The sequence below is a fragment of the Ptychodera flava genome (assembly GCF_041260155.1).
Source record: "Ptychodera flava strain L36383 chromosome 3 unlocalized genomic scaffold, AS_Pfla_20210202 Scaffold_27__1_contigs__length_13241970_pilon, whole genome shotgun sequence".
NCBI classification, from domain to species: domain Eukaryota; kingdom Metazoa; phylum Hemichordata; class Enteropneusta; family Ptychoderidae; genus Ptychodera; species Ptychodera flava.
Window position 1 is genome coordinate 509349 of NW_027248281.1, and position 16199 is coordinate 525547.

The following is a 16199-nucleotide window of genomic DNA, read 5'->3' on the forward strand; positions in this document are numbered from 1 at the left end:
GTGCATGTACAGACCCCAAACTGGATTGGAGAGACTGAGTGACCCTGCGATCCTTCAACGCTACGTTTCTAAAACGAGTTTTCTGTATCAGTCGCTTAAAATTAATTTTTGGTTAGGGACTGGACATAAATTACAGGGGGGGGGGGGTGGGGGCCGGTGTTTTTCGAAAAACCGCTGCGTAAAAAATAGTGACCCTTCAAAAGTTCATGCACAAAAATTAGTGACCCTCCCCCTTATCCGTGCATGAAAATAAGTGACCCTCCCCTGTTACTCAATACCCCCCAAAAAAACCCGCAATGTGTTAAAGACCCCCTTCTGACTTGCTATACTTTTTAAGTCGCCCTCCCGAAAGGAAGGCAAAATGTGGCCGATATAACGCATAGTCCAAAAAATATCAAATCATATGTGTGTTATTCATGTGAATGTACTTTGCTTGAAGTGGCAGGTAAAAAGTGCATGCCTGTACAAAAAATGTAATTTTTAGATTTTATCGATAATGTTGATTCACTATACATGTAGTCGACTATAAGGAAACTACGAACATGTATTTTCCAGTATAAAACTAGCTATATCTGTTCATATACAGATGTTCAAGAACTGATATAGATTTACTTGATTAGCATGGGTTGTTTACAAGTGCACATGTGAACAAGATATTTGATTTTGGAATTTCTGTCAAAATGTTGATCCACTATACATGGGAGTCTATGACAAAACTATACATGGGAGTCTATGACAAAACTGTCAAAAAATTTTCAGAATTAAAAATTTACACTATTTGTGCATATATGGACCCTGAATAATTGACATAATTGTGCTTGATTAGAAGAGGGTGGTAAAATGTGCATCTGTGTACAATAACTTTGTTTTTGGAATTTCGCATAAAATGTTGATCCACTATACATGGGAGTCTATGACAAAACTGTAAAAAAAAAATTTCAGAATTAAAAATGTGCACTATTTGTGTATATATGACCCTGAATAATTGACATAATTGTGTTTGATTAGAAGAGGATGGTAACACGTGCATCTGTGTACAATAACTTTGTTTTTGGAATTTCACATGAAATGTGGATCCATTATACATTGTAGTCTATGAAGAAACTATGAATAATTTTTTTTAAATACAAAACTTGGCAAATCTGTGTATTTATGTAGGCTTGATTATTGATATTTATCTTCTTGATTAGACTAGAGTGGTTACAAGTCCATGTGTGTGCAAGAAATTTGATTTTGGAATTTCACCGAAATGTTGATTCACTATACATGGCAGTCTATGGTGAAACCTTATGAATAATTTTTTTTCCAATACAAAAATAGGTAAATCTGTGCATTTATGTACACTCAATTATTGGTACTAATGTTCATGATTAGACTAGAGTGGTTTCAAGTCAATGGTTGTGCAAGAAATTTGATTTTGGCATATCACTTAAATGTCGATTTACTATACATGGCAGTCTATGATGAAACTATGAATAATTTTTTTCCAATACAAAAATAGGAAAATCTGTGCATTTATGTACACTTGATTGTTGGTATTAATGTTCATGATTAGACTAGAGTAGTTTCAAGTCAATGGGTGTGCAAGAAATTTGATTTTGGAATTTCACTGAAATGTCCATTCACTATACATGGCAGTCTATGATGAAACCATGAATAATTTTTTTCCAATACAAAACTTGGTAAACCTGTGCATCTATGTACACCTAATTATTAGTATTAATATTCATGATTAGACTAGAGTGGTTTCAAGTCCATGGTTGTGCAAGAAATTTGATTTTGGAATTTCACCAAAATGTTGATTCACTATACATTGTAGGCTATGAGGAAACTACAAATAACTCATAGGTTATCTGATCCTAAATTGTTATTCAAAAGTTGTTCGACCTGAAGCTTCCATAGTGTTATTGATGACACTATGCACTATTCTGAACAGTTTGTATTCTGTCAGTCCTCAAAAAATTAAAAAATGTACATACAGCGACATGAACGTGTGACACCGACCTATACCCAATGTATTGTCAATAGGAGAATGATGTCAAATAAGTAATCTCCCAAATTGTTATTGAAAGAGTCATTATAGGGGACAGTTATGCACAATAGTGTTGAATAAGTAGAAATCATGACAACTTAAATCAATGTGGATGCTTGGATCATCAATACATTGTTTATTATACCTGAAATTTGCGCCCGAAGGGCGTGCCGAAAATGGTAAATGAAAGTGGCAGGAGGTATTTTTTCTTTTTTCAGTATTCCATAACGTGCACATGCAATTTCAGCTTTGATGCATGAAAAAAGGTGACCCTCCCCCATAGGCTTGCACAAAATTTTATGACCCTTCAAAAATGCTTGCGCGAAAAATGGCGACCCACCCCCAAAAAACACCGGCCCACCCCCCCCCACCCCCTGTAATTTGTGTCCAGTCCCTTAGTGAATGATACGGAAGGATTGACTGATTGTATGTGTTACTGTGTAAGTTGAGCTTGGCCAGATCTTTAAAGTTGCGAAATCTTCGATATGTATCAGAAAATATTTATTCGCGATTTGACAAATCTATTATAGTGTCGTCTATTTTTCGAAGCTGCTGTCGAACTTAGGAAGTTGGGCTTACTCACATCTACAAATTGATGAAATCGCCGATATAATGGATATTTGCCTGCTATTTAAAAACTAGTATCGTCTTAAAGCTTGTTGTAAGGAATGTACTTCATACAAGACCAGCCCAAACTACCGATGATTTCCGATATGTCCTGTGTTCAAGTCCCGATCGCCAAGTAAAAATGTTTACATGTAAAGAATGTAATTCGTGCAAGGGCCTCCCGAGTCCCGATGATATCCGATCGGCCCTCTCGACGAAGTCCCGTGTGGACAATCAATGAAAAAAATGCTTTACATGTAAAAAATGTATTTCGTGCATGAATAAATCTAATAATGTAAAACATGCAGTATTCTTGACTACCAGCCGTGGATGCTATTTTTGAACTAAGAGTCGGACAGAGGTAGTCGGGTGGTGAAATCTCCGATATACATCGGATATTTACCCACAATTTGACAAAGTATCGTCCAGTATCAGAGTTAAAGTCCTGAGTCGCCGATATTTATCGGATAAATATCCGTGATTTCGTAGACCCGGCGTGCCGACACCACACAGTGCAAGTAAATCTAGGATCGTCTGGTATCGATATTAGCCTAGGAGGCCCGGCGCAATTGATATTTATCGGTCAAATATAATATCGGCGATTTCTCAAACCCGGTGTGCCGAGACACAGTAGGCAAGAAGTCATTCCAGTATCTTGTAATATCAATATTACCAGGTATAATCCCGAAATTGCCTATATGTATTGGTTATATATATAGGAGATTTGGCAGACCCGAGACGTGATGATAAGAGACGCTTTGTGTAGTTTCGTCTTCGGATTTTAGAGTCCCGAAATCGCCAATATTAATATTTATCTGGTTAAAACCAGCGATTGTAGGCTGACTCAGCATGTCAAGATACGAACCTCATTGTGTGGTATCGTCTAGTATCGGTATCAGAGTCCCAAAGTCCCTTGTAAAACAATCATCTTGAAAGAATTAGAACATAACATTGTATCTTTTACAGATTTTAAAACTCGCCCGACTTTCTTTAGCCACTGACTGTCTTTGAAAAAGCTGTTCTGTGAGAAGACGGTAAAAGCTGACTCTGTTTGTTCTTCCTTGAGTGATTTTTGCACTCAACTTAACTGAACAACAGTTAATTATTTTTATGCTACTGAGCATTAAAGAGTCGTAACGTGCAGAACTGCACTGCTGCAGTCATAGACTCCAATGCTTTGGTAAACTGTTACACAAGTTCGTGTATCGCCGATGACTCATATATATGCATAACTCAGTAACCACAAGTTCTTTGCGCTTCAATTTTGATAGGATAATCGACCTTAAGATGTCACATCTTGTACCTCATTTATTATGCGCATATGTATTTCTTGGGTGGCCAATACAGCTAGAAGTCTGATCTTTTTTCACGATTTAGAACCATAACTTAGACATGCCTCTTGTTTCAAATTGGGAACAATGACATAGACCTATGTGCCCTTGATCTGAACATATCCACATTTCCCTGCCCCATCAAGACTAACACTCCTATTACAAGTGGGGACTATGTCATTGTCAATGACTTGTTTTACAATTTATTTTATGGCCTTTTGTTTGATTTTGTTGTCCATTTTATGCATGCTTTGAATATTGATTGTCATTGATTTGTTTTGTCATTTATATTTTACATGAATGAGGTCATGTATGCAGCATTGTTTTTAAAGTTGTTCTCTTTGATTTGATTTTTACATGCGAACCTCATTTTTGCCATGTTTATTTCGTTGATTCGCTTGCTAAATTTTAAGCATGGTAAGCAAGGACTATGACTATGCTTACTGTGTTTTTGTTTTATCTCATTGTTTTTACTGTACTACTTTTATACCTGAATCACAGTGTTTGCAAGGTCATTAATATTTTACATGAATGAGGTCATGCATTGTTCTTGAACCTGTTGATTTGTTTCTCAACTCTCATGTAGTCCTTTACACACTGAGAAAGTAATTGACTCACGGCTCTCAGATTTTTTTCACTCTGCAGAAAGGAAAGCAGACCATTTTAATCATTGTAGGTATGATTCATCTTGTTTATTTATAAATAAACAATGTTTTATTTATTAAAATTGTCTGTATATGCATTGGATTAATATTACCCCGAAATGACCAAGTGTCATTTTTACATACAGTCCCTTTACCTTATTGAAATGACAGAACCTGTAACTTTTAATTTCAGTGTTTTAATAGTTGCATTAACTATACTTCTTTTTCTCTTTCTAAAGCAGGCTGAACTGTCCAGTATTTGACTACTCAATATGGACTGTACATGTTCATTATGACCTGTTGTTGACGATGAATATCGACAGCAATGCCTATTACACATATACAGACTTTTTGACAAGCCAAATACTGGTCATGGCATTTTAAGGTAAATTATTGTATTATTGTAGTTATAGCAAATGAGAAATTCTGAGGATTTTCAAAAGTTGCAGTTCTGTCATTTTAAGGGTATATTTTTATATTTTTTAAGGGTATATTTTTATAGTCGAAGAGCACCCTTTCAGGTAAACAACCTTTTATAAGCCAACACACATAATATATAATAGATGATGATCATATTGTGCCATGTGGCACAATATCATCATCATCCATGATACAGATTTTTAATTGCCCACATACATATGATAGGACAGATTTTTAATTGGTAACATATTTGAACCTACTACATACTTTACCTGGTTCTACTGGATTGTAAATATGAAAACAACTGCCTATATTACACTACATGATTCTACTAGATTGTAAATATAAAACTACTGCCTATATTACACTACCTGGTTCTATTGGATTGTAAATATTCTCATTATATACTTTGCCTGGTTCTACTAGTTTGTAAATATAAAAACACTGCCTATATTACCCTACCTGGTTCTACTGGATTGTAAATTGCCTCAGTACATTTTTACCTGGTTCTACTGGATTGTAAATATAAAACCACTGCCTATATTACACTACTTGGTTCTACTGGATTGTAAATAGCCTCAGTACATACTTTACCTGGTTCTACTGGTTTGTAAATGTAAAATCACTGTCTATCTATATTACACAACCTGGTTCTACTGGATTGTAAATAGCCTCAGTACATACTTTACCTGGTTCTACTGGTTTGTAAATGTAAAATCACTGTCTATCTATATTACACAACCTGGTTCTACTGGATTGTAAATAGCCTCAGTACATACTGTACTTTACCTGGTTCTACTGGATTGTAAATATAAAACCACTGCCTCTAGTACTCTGCCTGGTTCTACTGGATTGTAAATAGAAAACCACCGGTACTGCCTATATTACACTACCTGGTTCTACTGGATTGTAAATAGCCTCAGTATATACTTTACCTGGTTCTACTGAAATGTAAATAGCCTCAGTATATACTTTACCTGGTTCTACTGGATTGTAAATAGTCTCAGTACATACTCTACCTGGTTCTACTGGTTTGTAAATGTAAAATCACTGTCTATCCATATTACACAACCTGGTTCTACTGGATTGTAAATAGAAAACTACTGCCTATATTACCCTACCTGGTTCTACTGGATTGTAAATAGCCTCACTACATACTTAACCTGGTTCTACTGGATTGTAAATATAAAACCACTGCCTATATTACACTACCTGGTTCTACTGGATTGTAAATAGTCTCAGTACATACTCTACCTGGTTCTACTGGATTGTAAATATAAAACCACTGCCTATATTACACTACCTGGTTCTACTGGATTGTAAATAGTCTCAGTACATACTTTACCTGGTTCTACTGGTTTGTAAATGTAAAATCACTGTCTATCTATATTACACTACCTGGTTCTACTGGATTGTAAATATAAAATCACTGCCTCTAGTACTCTGCCTGGTTCTACTGGATTGTAAATAGAAAACTACTGCCTATATTACACTACCTGGTTCTAATGGATTGTAAATAGTCTAGGTATATACTTTACCTGGTTCTTCTGGATTGTAACATAAAACCACTGCCTCTAGTACTCTACCTGGTTCTACTGGATTGTAAATATAAAACCACTGCCTATATTACACTACCTGGTTCTACTAGATTGTAAATAGTCTCAGTACATATTTTACCTGGTTTTACTGGATTGTAAATATAAAACCACTGCCTATATTACACTCCCTGGTTCTACTGGATTGTAAATGTAAAATCACTGTCTATCTACATTACACTACTTTCTTCTACTGGATTGCAAATATAAAATCATTGGTATATTACCCGACCTTGCTCTACTGGATCGTAAATATTCTCATTATATATTTTACTTTGTTCTACTTGATGAGAAATTATAGTATATGGTATGTTAAAAATAAATCACTGCCACGATAATGCAAGCTCTGCCTGGTTCATGGGTACGGAGAATGCAAATCCGTGCCTCTCAAATCAAGATGCCTAAAACTAGTGGATCGGAAATACAAAAGACCTGATCCCGGAAGTTGTGTATGGCAGCCCGCTCATATGCACGATGGGCGATGGAAACAACATTTACATTCGAGATCCGCCCACGTCACATGTCAAACCACAAATATGTAAATTACCTGGTTCTACTGGATTGTAAATAGTGTCTTCCAGTTCTACAGAAAAGATTGCCCAGCTTACTTCAGATACTGATTCCTACCGTACGCATTTTGAATACATTTTACGCAAATAAAAACTCAGTTGCGTAAACAAATTTTGAAATTGTAACAGAAACGCTGTTGGTTTGGTGTCAGCCACGGCTGCCCGCCACAAACAGGAAAAAAAAGGGTGACGCGCTGTTGTTCAAGTGACGCGCGCGCTGACCAGACACATCTTTGTTTTTGGCCTTACATTGATGCTTGTCTTGTACAAATCGCTCAATTGGATATTTTTATGCACAATTAGAATAGTCTTGAACGAATCCACTCAGAGTTTGTCTTTGAAAAATTGCTAGTCTTGCATAAATCACTGAATTGGTTTTTCTTGCACAAATCACTCAATTAGAGTTTGTTGGGTACAAATCGCTGAATTGGAGTTTTTCTTGCATAAATCACTCCATTAGAGTTTTTTTGTACAAATCGCTCGATCAGCTTTTGTTTTGATAGAAACCACTCAATTACATTCGGTTTTGCACAAATCACTGAAAAGGAGTAACTATTGTACAATTAACACAATCGGATGTCTCTGGCAAAAATCACTTAATTTGGGTTATTTTCGTAAATATTGATGAATTTGAGTTAGTTGAGCATAAATAACTCAATTGGAGTTTGTTTTGTACAAATCGCTAAATTGAAGTTTTTCCTGCACAAACCATTCAATTGAACTTAGTCTTGCATAAATCACTAAATTAGAGTTTGTCTTGTACAAATCGCTCAATCGGTTTTTCTTGCATAAATCACTCCATTAGAGTTTTTTGTACAAATCGCTCGATCAGCTTTTGTTTTGATAGAAACCACTCAATTACATTCGGTTTTGCACAAATCACTGAAAAGGAGTAACTATTGTACAAATAACTCAATCGGAGTGTCTCTGGCAAAATTCACTTAATTTGGGTTTTTTCGTAAATATTGATGAATTTGAGTAAGTGGAGCATAAATCATTCAATTGGAGTTTGTCTTGTACAAATCGCTAAATTGAAGTTATTCCTGCACAAATCATTCAATTGGAGTTAGTCTTGTACAAATCACTCAATTAGAGTTTTGCTTGTAAAAATCGCTCAATCGGAGTTGTTCTTTCATAAATCACTCAATTAGAGTTTGTCTTGTGCAAATCACTCAATCGGTTTCTTGCATACATCACTCCATAAGTTTTTTTTTGTACAAACCACTGTTAGATTCTGCTTTGTACAAATCACTCAAAAGGACATTCTGTCGTACAAATAATCAAATCAGTGTGTCTCTTGCAAAATTTACTCAATTGGAGTTGTTTTCGTAAAAATTAATGAATTTCAGTAAATCTTGCATAAATCACTTGAATTGATGCTTGTCTCTTTAAAAAATCGCATAATTGGATTTTCTTATGCACAAATCCACTCAATTAGAGTTTGTCTTGGAAAAATTGCCAGTCTTGCATAAATCACTGAATTGGAGTTGTTCTTGCACAAATCACTCAATTAGAGTTTGTTGTGTATAAATCGCTGAATTGGAGTTTTTCTTGCACAAATCACTCAATTAGAGTTTGTTGTGTACAAATCGCTGAATTGGAGTTTTTCTTGCAAAAATCACTCCATTAGAGTTTTTTTTGTACAAATCGTTCGATCAGCTTTTGTTTTGATAGAAACCACTCAATTACATTCGGTTTTGCACAAATCACTGAAAAAAAGTAACTATTGTACAAATAACTCAATCGGAGTGTCTCTGGCAAATATCACTAAATTTAGGTTATTTTCGTAAATACTGATGAATTTGAGTAAGTGGAGCCTAAATAACTTAATTGGAGTTTGTCTTGTACAAATCGCTAAATTGAAATTTTTCCTGCACAAATCATTCAATTGGAGTTAGTCTTGGACGAATCACTCAATTAGAGTTTTTGACTTGTAAATATTGCTGAATTTGAGTAAATCTTGCATAAATCGCTCAATTGCAGTTTTTCTTGCACAAATCACGCAATTAGAGTTTGTCATGTACAAATCGCTCGATTGGAGTTTTTCTTGCATTAATCACTCAATTACATTCTTTTTTTGCACAAATCACTGAAGAGGAGGTTCTGTTGTACAAATAACTCAATCAGAGTGTCTCTTGCACAAATCACTCAATGAGAGTTAGTCTTGTTTAGTTAGTCTTAGAGTTTTTTTCGTTAACATTGATGAAATTGAGTAAGTGTAGCATAAATCACTCAATCAGTCTTTATACAAATCGCTCAATCGGAGTTCTTCTTGCATAAATCACTCAATTAGAGTTTGTTTTGTACAAATCGCTCAAATGGAGTTTGTCTTGTACAAATCACTCAATTAGAGTTTGTCTTGTACAAATGGCTCAATCGCTGTTTTTCTTGCATAAATCACTCAATTAGAGTTTGTTTTGTACAAATCGCTCGATTAGCTTTTGTTTTGATACAAACCACTCTTAGATTTTTTGTACAAATCACTCAAAAGGACTTTTTGTTGTACAATTAATCAAATCAGGGTGTTTCTTGCAATATTTACTCAATTAGAGTTGTTTTCGTAAAAATTGAGTTTCAGTAAATTTTGCATAACGAGTTGATGCTTGTCTTGTACAAATCGCTCAATTGGATATCTTTATGCACAAATAACTCAATTGGAATTAGTCTTGAACGAATCCACTCAATTAGAGTTTGTCCTGGAAAAATTGCAAGTCTTGCAGAAATCATTGAATTAGAGTTTGTTGTGTACAAATCGCTGAATTGGAGTTTTTCTTGCATAAATCACTCCATTAGAGTTTTTTTTGTACAAATCGCTCGATCAGCTTTTGTTTCGATAGAAACCACTCAATTACAATCAGTTTTGCACAAATCACTGAGAAGGAGTCACTATTGTACAAATAACTCAATCGGAGTGTCTCTGGCAAAATCACTTAATTTGGTTTTTTTTCGTAAAAATTGCTGAATATGCGTTAGTCTTGCATAAATCACTCAATTGTAGTTTGTCTTGTACAAATCGCTGAATTAGACTTTTTCCTGCACAAATCATTCAATTGGAGTCTTGTACAAATCACTCAATTAGAGTTTCTCTTGTACAAATCGCTCAATCGGAGTTGTTCTTGCATAAATCAATCAATAAGGGTTTGTTTTGTACAAATCGCTCAATTGGAGTTTTTCCTGCCAAAGCATTCAATTGGAGTAAGTCTTGTACGAATCACTCAATTAGCGCTTGTCTTGTAAATATTGCTGAATTTGAGTTAGTCTTGCACAAATCACTCAATTAGAGTTTCTCTTGTACAAATCGCTCAATCGGAGTTGTTCTTGCATAAATCAATCAATAAGGGTTTGTTTTGTACAAATCGCTCAATTGGAGTTTTTCCTGCCAAAGCATTCAATTGGAGTAAGTCTTGTACGAATCACTCAATTAGCGCTTGTCTTGTAAATATTGCTGAATTTGAGTTAGTCTTGCATAAATCACTCAATTAGAGTTTTTTTTTGTACAAATTGTTCGATCAGCTTTTGTTTTGATACAAACCACTGTTAGATTCTGCTTTGTACAAATCACTCAAAAGGACTTTCTGTCGTACATTAATCAAATCAGAGTGTCTCTTGCAAAATTTACTCAATTGGAATTGTTTTCGTAAAAATTAATGAATTTCAGTAAATCTTGCATAAATCACTGTATTGATGCTTGTCTTGTACAAATCGCTCAATTAGAGTTTGTTTTGTACAAATCGCTCGATTAGCTTTTGTTTTGATAGAAACCACTGTTAGACTCTTTGTAAAAATCACTCAAAAGGACTTTTGTGTACAATTAATCAAATCAGGGTGTTTCTTGCAATATTTACTCAATTAGAGTTGTTTTCGTAAAAATTAATGAGTTTCAGTAAATTTTTCATAACGAGTTGATGCTTGTCTTGTACAAATCACTCTTGTACAAATCGCTCAATCGGAGTTGTTCTTGCATAAATCAATCAATTAGGGTTTGTTTTGTACAAATCGGTCAATTGGAGTTTTTCCTTCACAAAGCATTCAATTGGAGTAAGTCTTGTACGAATCACTCAATTAGAGCTTGTCTTGTAAATATTACTGAATTTGAGTTAGTCTTGCACAAATCACTCAATTAGAGTTTCGCTTGTACAAATCGCTCAATCGGTGTTTTTCTTGCACAAATCACTCAATTGGAGTTTTTCTTGTACAAATCGCTCAATTGGAGTTTTTCTTGCATAAATCACTCAATTAGAGTTTGTCTTGTACAAATCGCTCAATCGGTGTTATTCATGCATAAATCACTCAATTAGAGTTTTTTTCTGTACAAATCGCTCGATCAGCTTTTGTTTTGATACAAACCACTGTTAGATTCTGTTTTGTAAAAATCACTCGAAAGGACTTTCTGTTGTACAAATAATCAAATCAGAGTGTCTCTTGCAAAATTTACTCAATTGGAGTTGTTTTCGTAAAAATTAATGAATTACAGTAAATCTTGCATAAATCACTCAATTGATGCTTGTCTCATTAAAAAATCGCAATATTGGATTTTCTTATGCACAAATCCATTCAATTAGAGTTTGTCTTGGAAAAATTGCCAGTCTTGCATAAATCACTGAATTGGAGTTGTTTTTGCACAAATCACTCAATAAGAGTTTTTTGTGTATAAATCGCTGAATTGGAGTTTTTCTTGCACAAATCACTCAGAGTTTGTTGTGCACTTATCGCTGAATTGGCGTTTTTCTTGCATAAATCACTCCATTAGAGTTTTTTGTACAAATCGTTCGATCAGCTTTTGTTTTGATAGAACCACTCAATTACATTCGGTTTTGCACGAATCATTGAAAAGGGGTAACTATTGTACAAATAACTCAATCGGAGTGTCTCTGGCAAAAATCACTTAATTTGGGTTATTTTCGTAAATACTGATGAATTTGAGTTAGTGGAGCATAAATAACTCAATTGGAGTTTGTCTTGTACAAATCGCTAAATTGAAGTTTTTGACTTGTAAATATTGCTGAATTTGAGTAAATCTTGCATGAATCGCTCAATTGCAGTTTTTCGTGCACAAATCACTCAATTAGAGTTTGTCTTGTACAAATCGCTCGATTGCAGTTTTTCTTGCATTAATCACTCAATTACATTCTTTTTTGCACAAATCACTGAAGAGGAGGTTCTGTTGTACAAATAACTCAATCAGAGTGTCTCTTGCACAAATCACTCAATTAGAGTTAGTCTTGTTTAGTTAGTCTTGGAGTTTTTTTCGTTAACATTGATGAATTTGAGTAAGTGTAGCATAAATCACTCAATTCGAGTTTGTCTTGTTGAGTTAGTCTTAGAGTTTTTTTCGTTAACATTGATGAATTTGAGTAAGTGTGCGATAAATCACTCAATTAGAGTTTCTCTTGTACAAATCAGAGTGTCTTTTGCATAAATCACTCAATTAGAGTTTGTTTTGTACAAATCGCTCAAATGGAGTTTGTCTTGTACAAATCACTCAATTAGAGTTTGTCTTGTACAAATGGCTCAATCGCTGTTTTTCTTGCATAAATCACTCAATTAGAGTTTGTTTTGTACAAATCGCTCGATTAGCTTTTGTTTTGATACAAACCACTCTTAGATTTTTTGTACAAATCACTCAAAAGGACTTTTTGTTGTACAATTAATCGAATCAGGGTGTTTCTTGCAATATTTACTCAATTAGAGTTTTTTTATTAAAAATTAATGTTTCAGTAAATCTTGCATAACGAGTTGATGCTTGTCTTGTACAAATCGCTCAATTGGATATCTTTATGCACAAATAACTCAATTAGAATTAGTCTTGAACGAACCCATTCAATTAGAGTTTGTCTTGGAAAAATTGCAAGTCTTGCAGAAATCATTGAATTAGAGTTTGTTGTGTACAAATCGCTGAATTGGAGTTTTTCTTGCATAAATCACTCCTTTAGAGTTTTTTTTTTGTACAAATCGCTCGATCAGCTTTTGTTTCGATAGAAACCACTCAATTACATTCAGCTTTGCACAAATCACTGAGAAGGAGTCACTATTGTTCAAATAACTCGATCGGAGTGTCTCTGGCAAAAATCACCTAATTTGGTTTTTTTTCGTAAAAATTGCTGAATTTGAGTTTTTCTTGCAATATATCACTCAATTAGAGTTTGTCTTGTACAAATCGCTCAATCTGAGTTGTTCTTCCATCAATCAATCAATTAGGGTTTGTTTCGTACAAATCGCTTAATTGGAGTTTTTCCTGCACAAAGCATTCAATTGGATTAAGTCTTGCACAAATCACTCAATTAGAGTTTCGCTTGTACAAATCGCTCAATCGGTGTTTTTCTTGCATAAATCACTCCATTAGAGTTTTTGTTTTGTACAAATTGCTCGATCAGCTTTTGTTTTGATATAAACCACTGTTAGATTCTGTTTTGTACAAATCACTCAAAAGGACTTTCTGTCGTACAAATAATCAAATCAGAGTGTCTCTTGCAAAATTTACTCAATTGGAATTGTTTTCGTAAAAATTAATGAATTTCAGTAAATCTTGCATAAATCACTGAATTAGAGTTTCGCTTGTACAAATCGCTCAATCGGTATTATTCATGCATAAATCACTCAATTAGAGTTTTTTTTGTACAAATCGCTCGATCAGCTTTTGTTTTGATACAAACCACTGTTAGATTCTGTTTTGTAAAAATCACTCAAATCAGGGTGTTTCTTGCAAAATTTACTCAATTAGAGTTGTTTTCGTAAAAATTAATGAATTTCAGTAAATCTTGCATAACGAATTGATGCTTGTCTTGTACAAATCGCTCAATTGGAGTTATTCCTGCACAAATCATTCAATTGGAGTTAATATTGTACGAATCACTCAATTAGAGTTTGTCTCGTAAATATTGCTGAATTTGAGTTAGTCTTGCATAAATTTCTCAATTGGAGTTTTTCTTGCACAAATCACTCAATTAGAGTTTGTTTTGTACAAATCGTTCAATTGGAGTTAGTCTTGTAGGAATCACTCAATTAGAGTTTGTCTTGTAAATATTGCTGAATTTGAGTATTTCTTGATTTGATGTTTGTCTTGTACAAATCGCTAAATTGGAGTTTTTCCTGCACAAAGCATTCAATTGGAGTAAGTCTTGTACGAATCACTCAATTAGAGCTTGTCTTGTAAATATTGCTGAATTTGAGTTAGTCTTGCACAAATCACTCAATTAGAGTTTCGCTTGTACAAATCGCTCAATCGGTGTTTTTCTTGCATAAATCACTCAATTAGAGATTTTTTTGTACAAATTGTTCGATCAGCTTTTGTTTTGATACAAACCACTGTTAGATTCTGTTTTGTACAAATCACTCGAAAGGACTTTCTGTTGTACAAATAATCAAATCAGGGTGTTTCTTGCAAAATTTACTCAATTAGAGTTGTTTTCGTAAATATTAATGAATTTCAGTAAATCTTGCATAACGAATTGATGCTTGTCTAGTACAAATCGCTCAATTGGAGTTTTTCCTGCACAAATCGTTCAATTGGAGTTAGTCTTGTACGAATCACTCAATTAGAGTTTGTCTTGTAAATATTGCTGAATTTGAGTTTTTCTTGCATAAATTGTTCAATTGGAGTTAGTCTTGTACAAATCACTCAATTAGATTTTGTCTTGTACAAATCGCTAAATCGGTGTTTTTCTTGCATAAATCACTCAATTAGAGTTTGTTTTGTACAAATCGCTCTATCAGCTTTTGTTTTGATACAAACGGCTGTTAGATTCTGTTTTGTACAAATCACTGGAAAGGACTTTCTGTTTTACAATTAATCAAATCAGGGTGTTTCTTGCTTGTTTTCGTAAAAATTAATGAATTTCAGTAAATCTTGCATAAATCACTGAATTGATGTTTGTCTTGTACAAATCGCTAAATTTGAGTTTTTCCTTCACAAATCAATCAATTAGAGTTTCTCTTGTACAAATCGCTCAATTGGAGTTTTTCTTGCATAAATCACTCAATTACTTTATTTTTTGAACAAATCACTGAAAAGGACTTTCTGTTGTACAAATAACTCAATCGTAGTGTCTCTTGCACAAATCACTCAATTATAGTTAGTCTTGATTAGTCTTAGAGTTTTTCGTTAACATTGATGAATTTGAGTTAGTGTAGCATAAATCACTCAATTGGAGTTTATCTTGTACAAATCGCTCAATTGGAGTTTTTCCTGCACAAATCATTCGATTGAAGTTAGTCTTATACAAATCACTCAATTAGAGTTTGTCTTGTACAAATCACTCAGAATTTGTCTTGTACATATCCGCACAATTGGAGTTATTCTTGCATAAATCACTCAGGGTTTGTCTTGTATAAATCGCTTAATTTGAGTTTTTCTTGCATAAATCACACAATTGGAGTTTGTCTTGTACAAATCGCACAATTTGAGTTTTCTTGCGCAAATCACTCAGAGTTTGTTTTGTACAAATCGCTCGATCAGCTTTCGTTTTGATACAAACTACTCAATTAGATTCTGTTTTGTACGAATCACCTTAAAGGAGTTTCTGTTGTACAAATAACTCTATCTGAGTGTCTTGCACAAAGCACTCAATTAGAATTAGTCTTGTACAAATCACTCAATTAGTGTTTTTATTGTAAAAATTGCTGAATTTGAGTTAGTCTTGCATAAATCACTCAATTTGAGTTAGTCTTGTAGAAGTCTATCAATTTGGAGTTTTTCCTGAATAAATCACTAAATTGGAGTTTGTTTTATACAAATCGCTCGATCAGCTTTTTGGTTTAGATACAAACCACTCAATTAATTAGATAATGTTTTGTATCAATCATTCAAAAGTAGTTTCTGTTGTACAAATAACTTAATCGGAGTGTCTCTCGCAAAAATCACTCAATAAGAGTTTTTCTTGTAAAAATTGCTGAATTTGAGTTAGTTTTGCATAAATCGCTCAAATGGAGTTTGTCTTGTACAAATCGCTCAATTGGAGTTTTCCTTGCATAAATCACTCAATTAGATTTTGTTATGTACAATG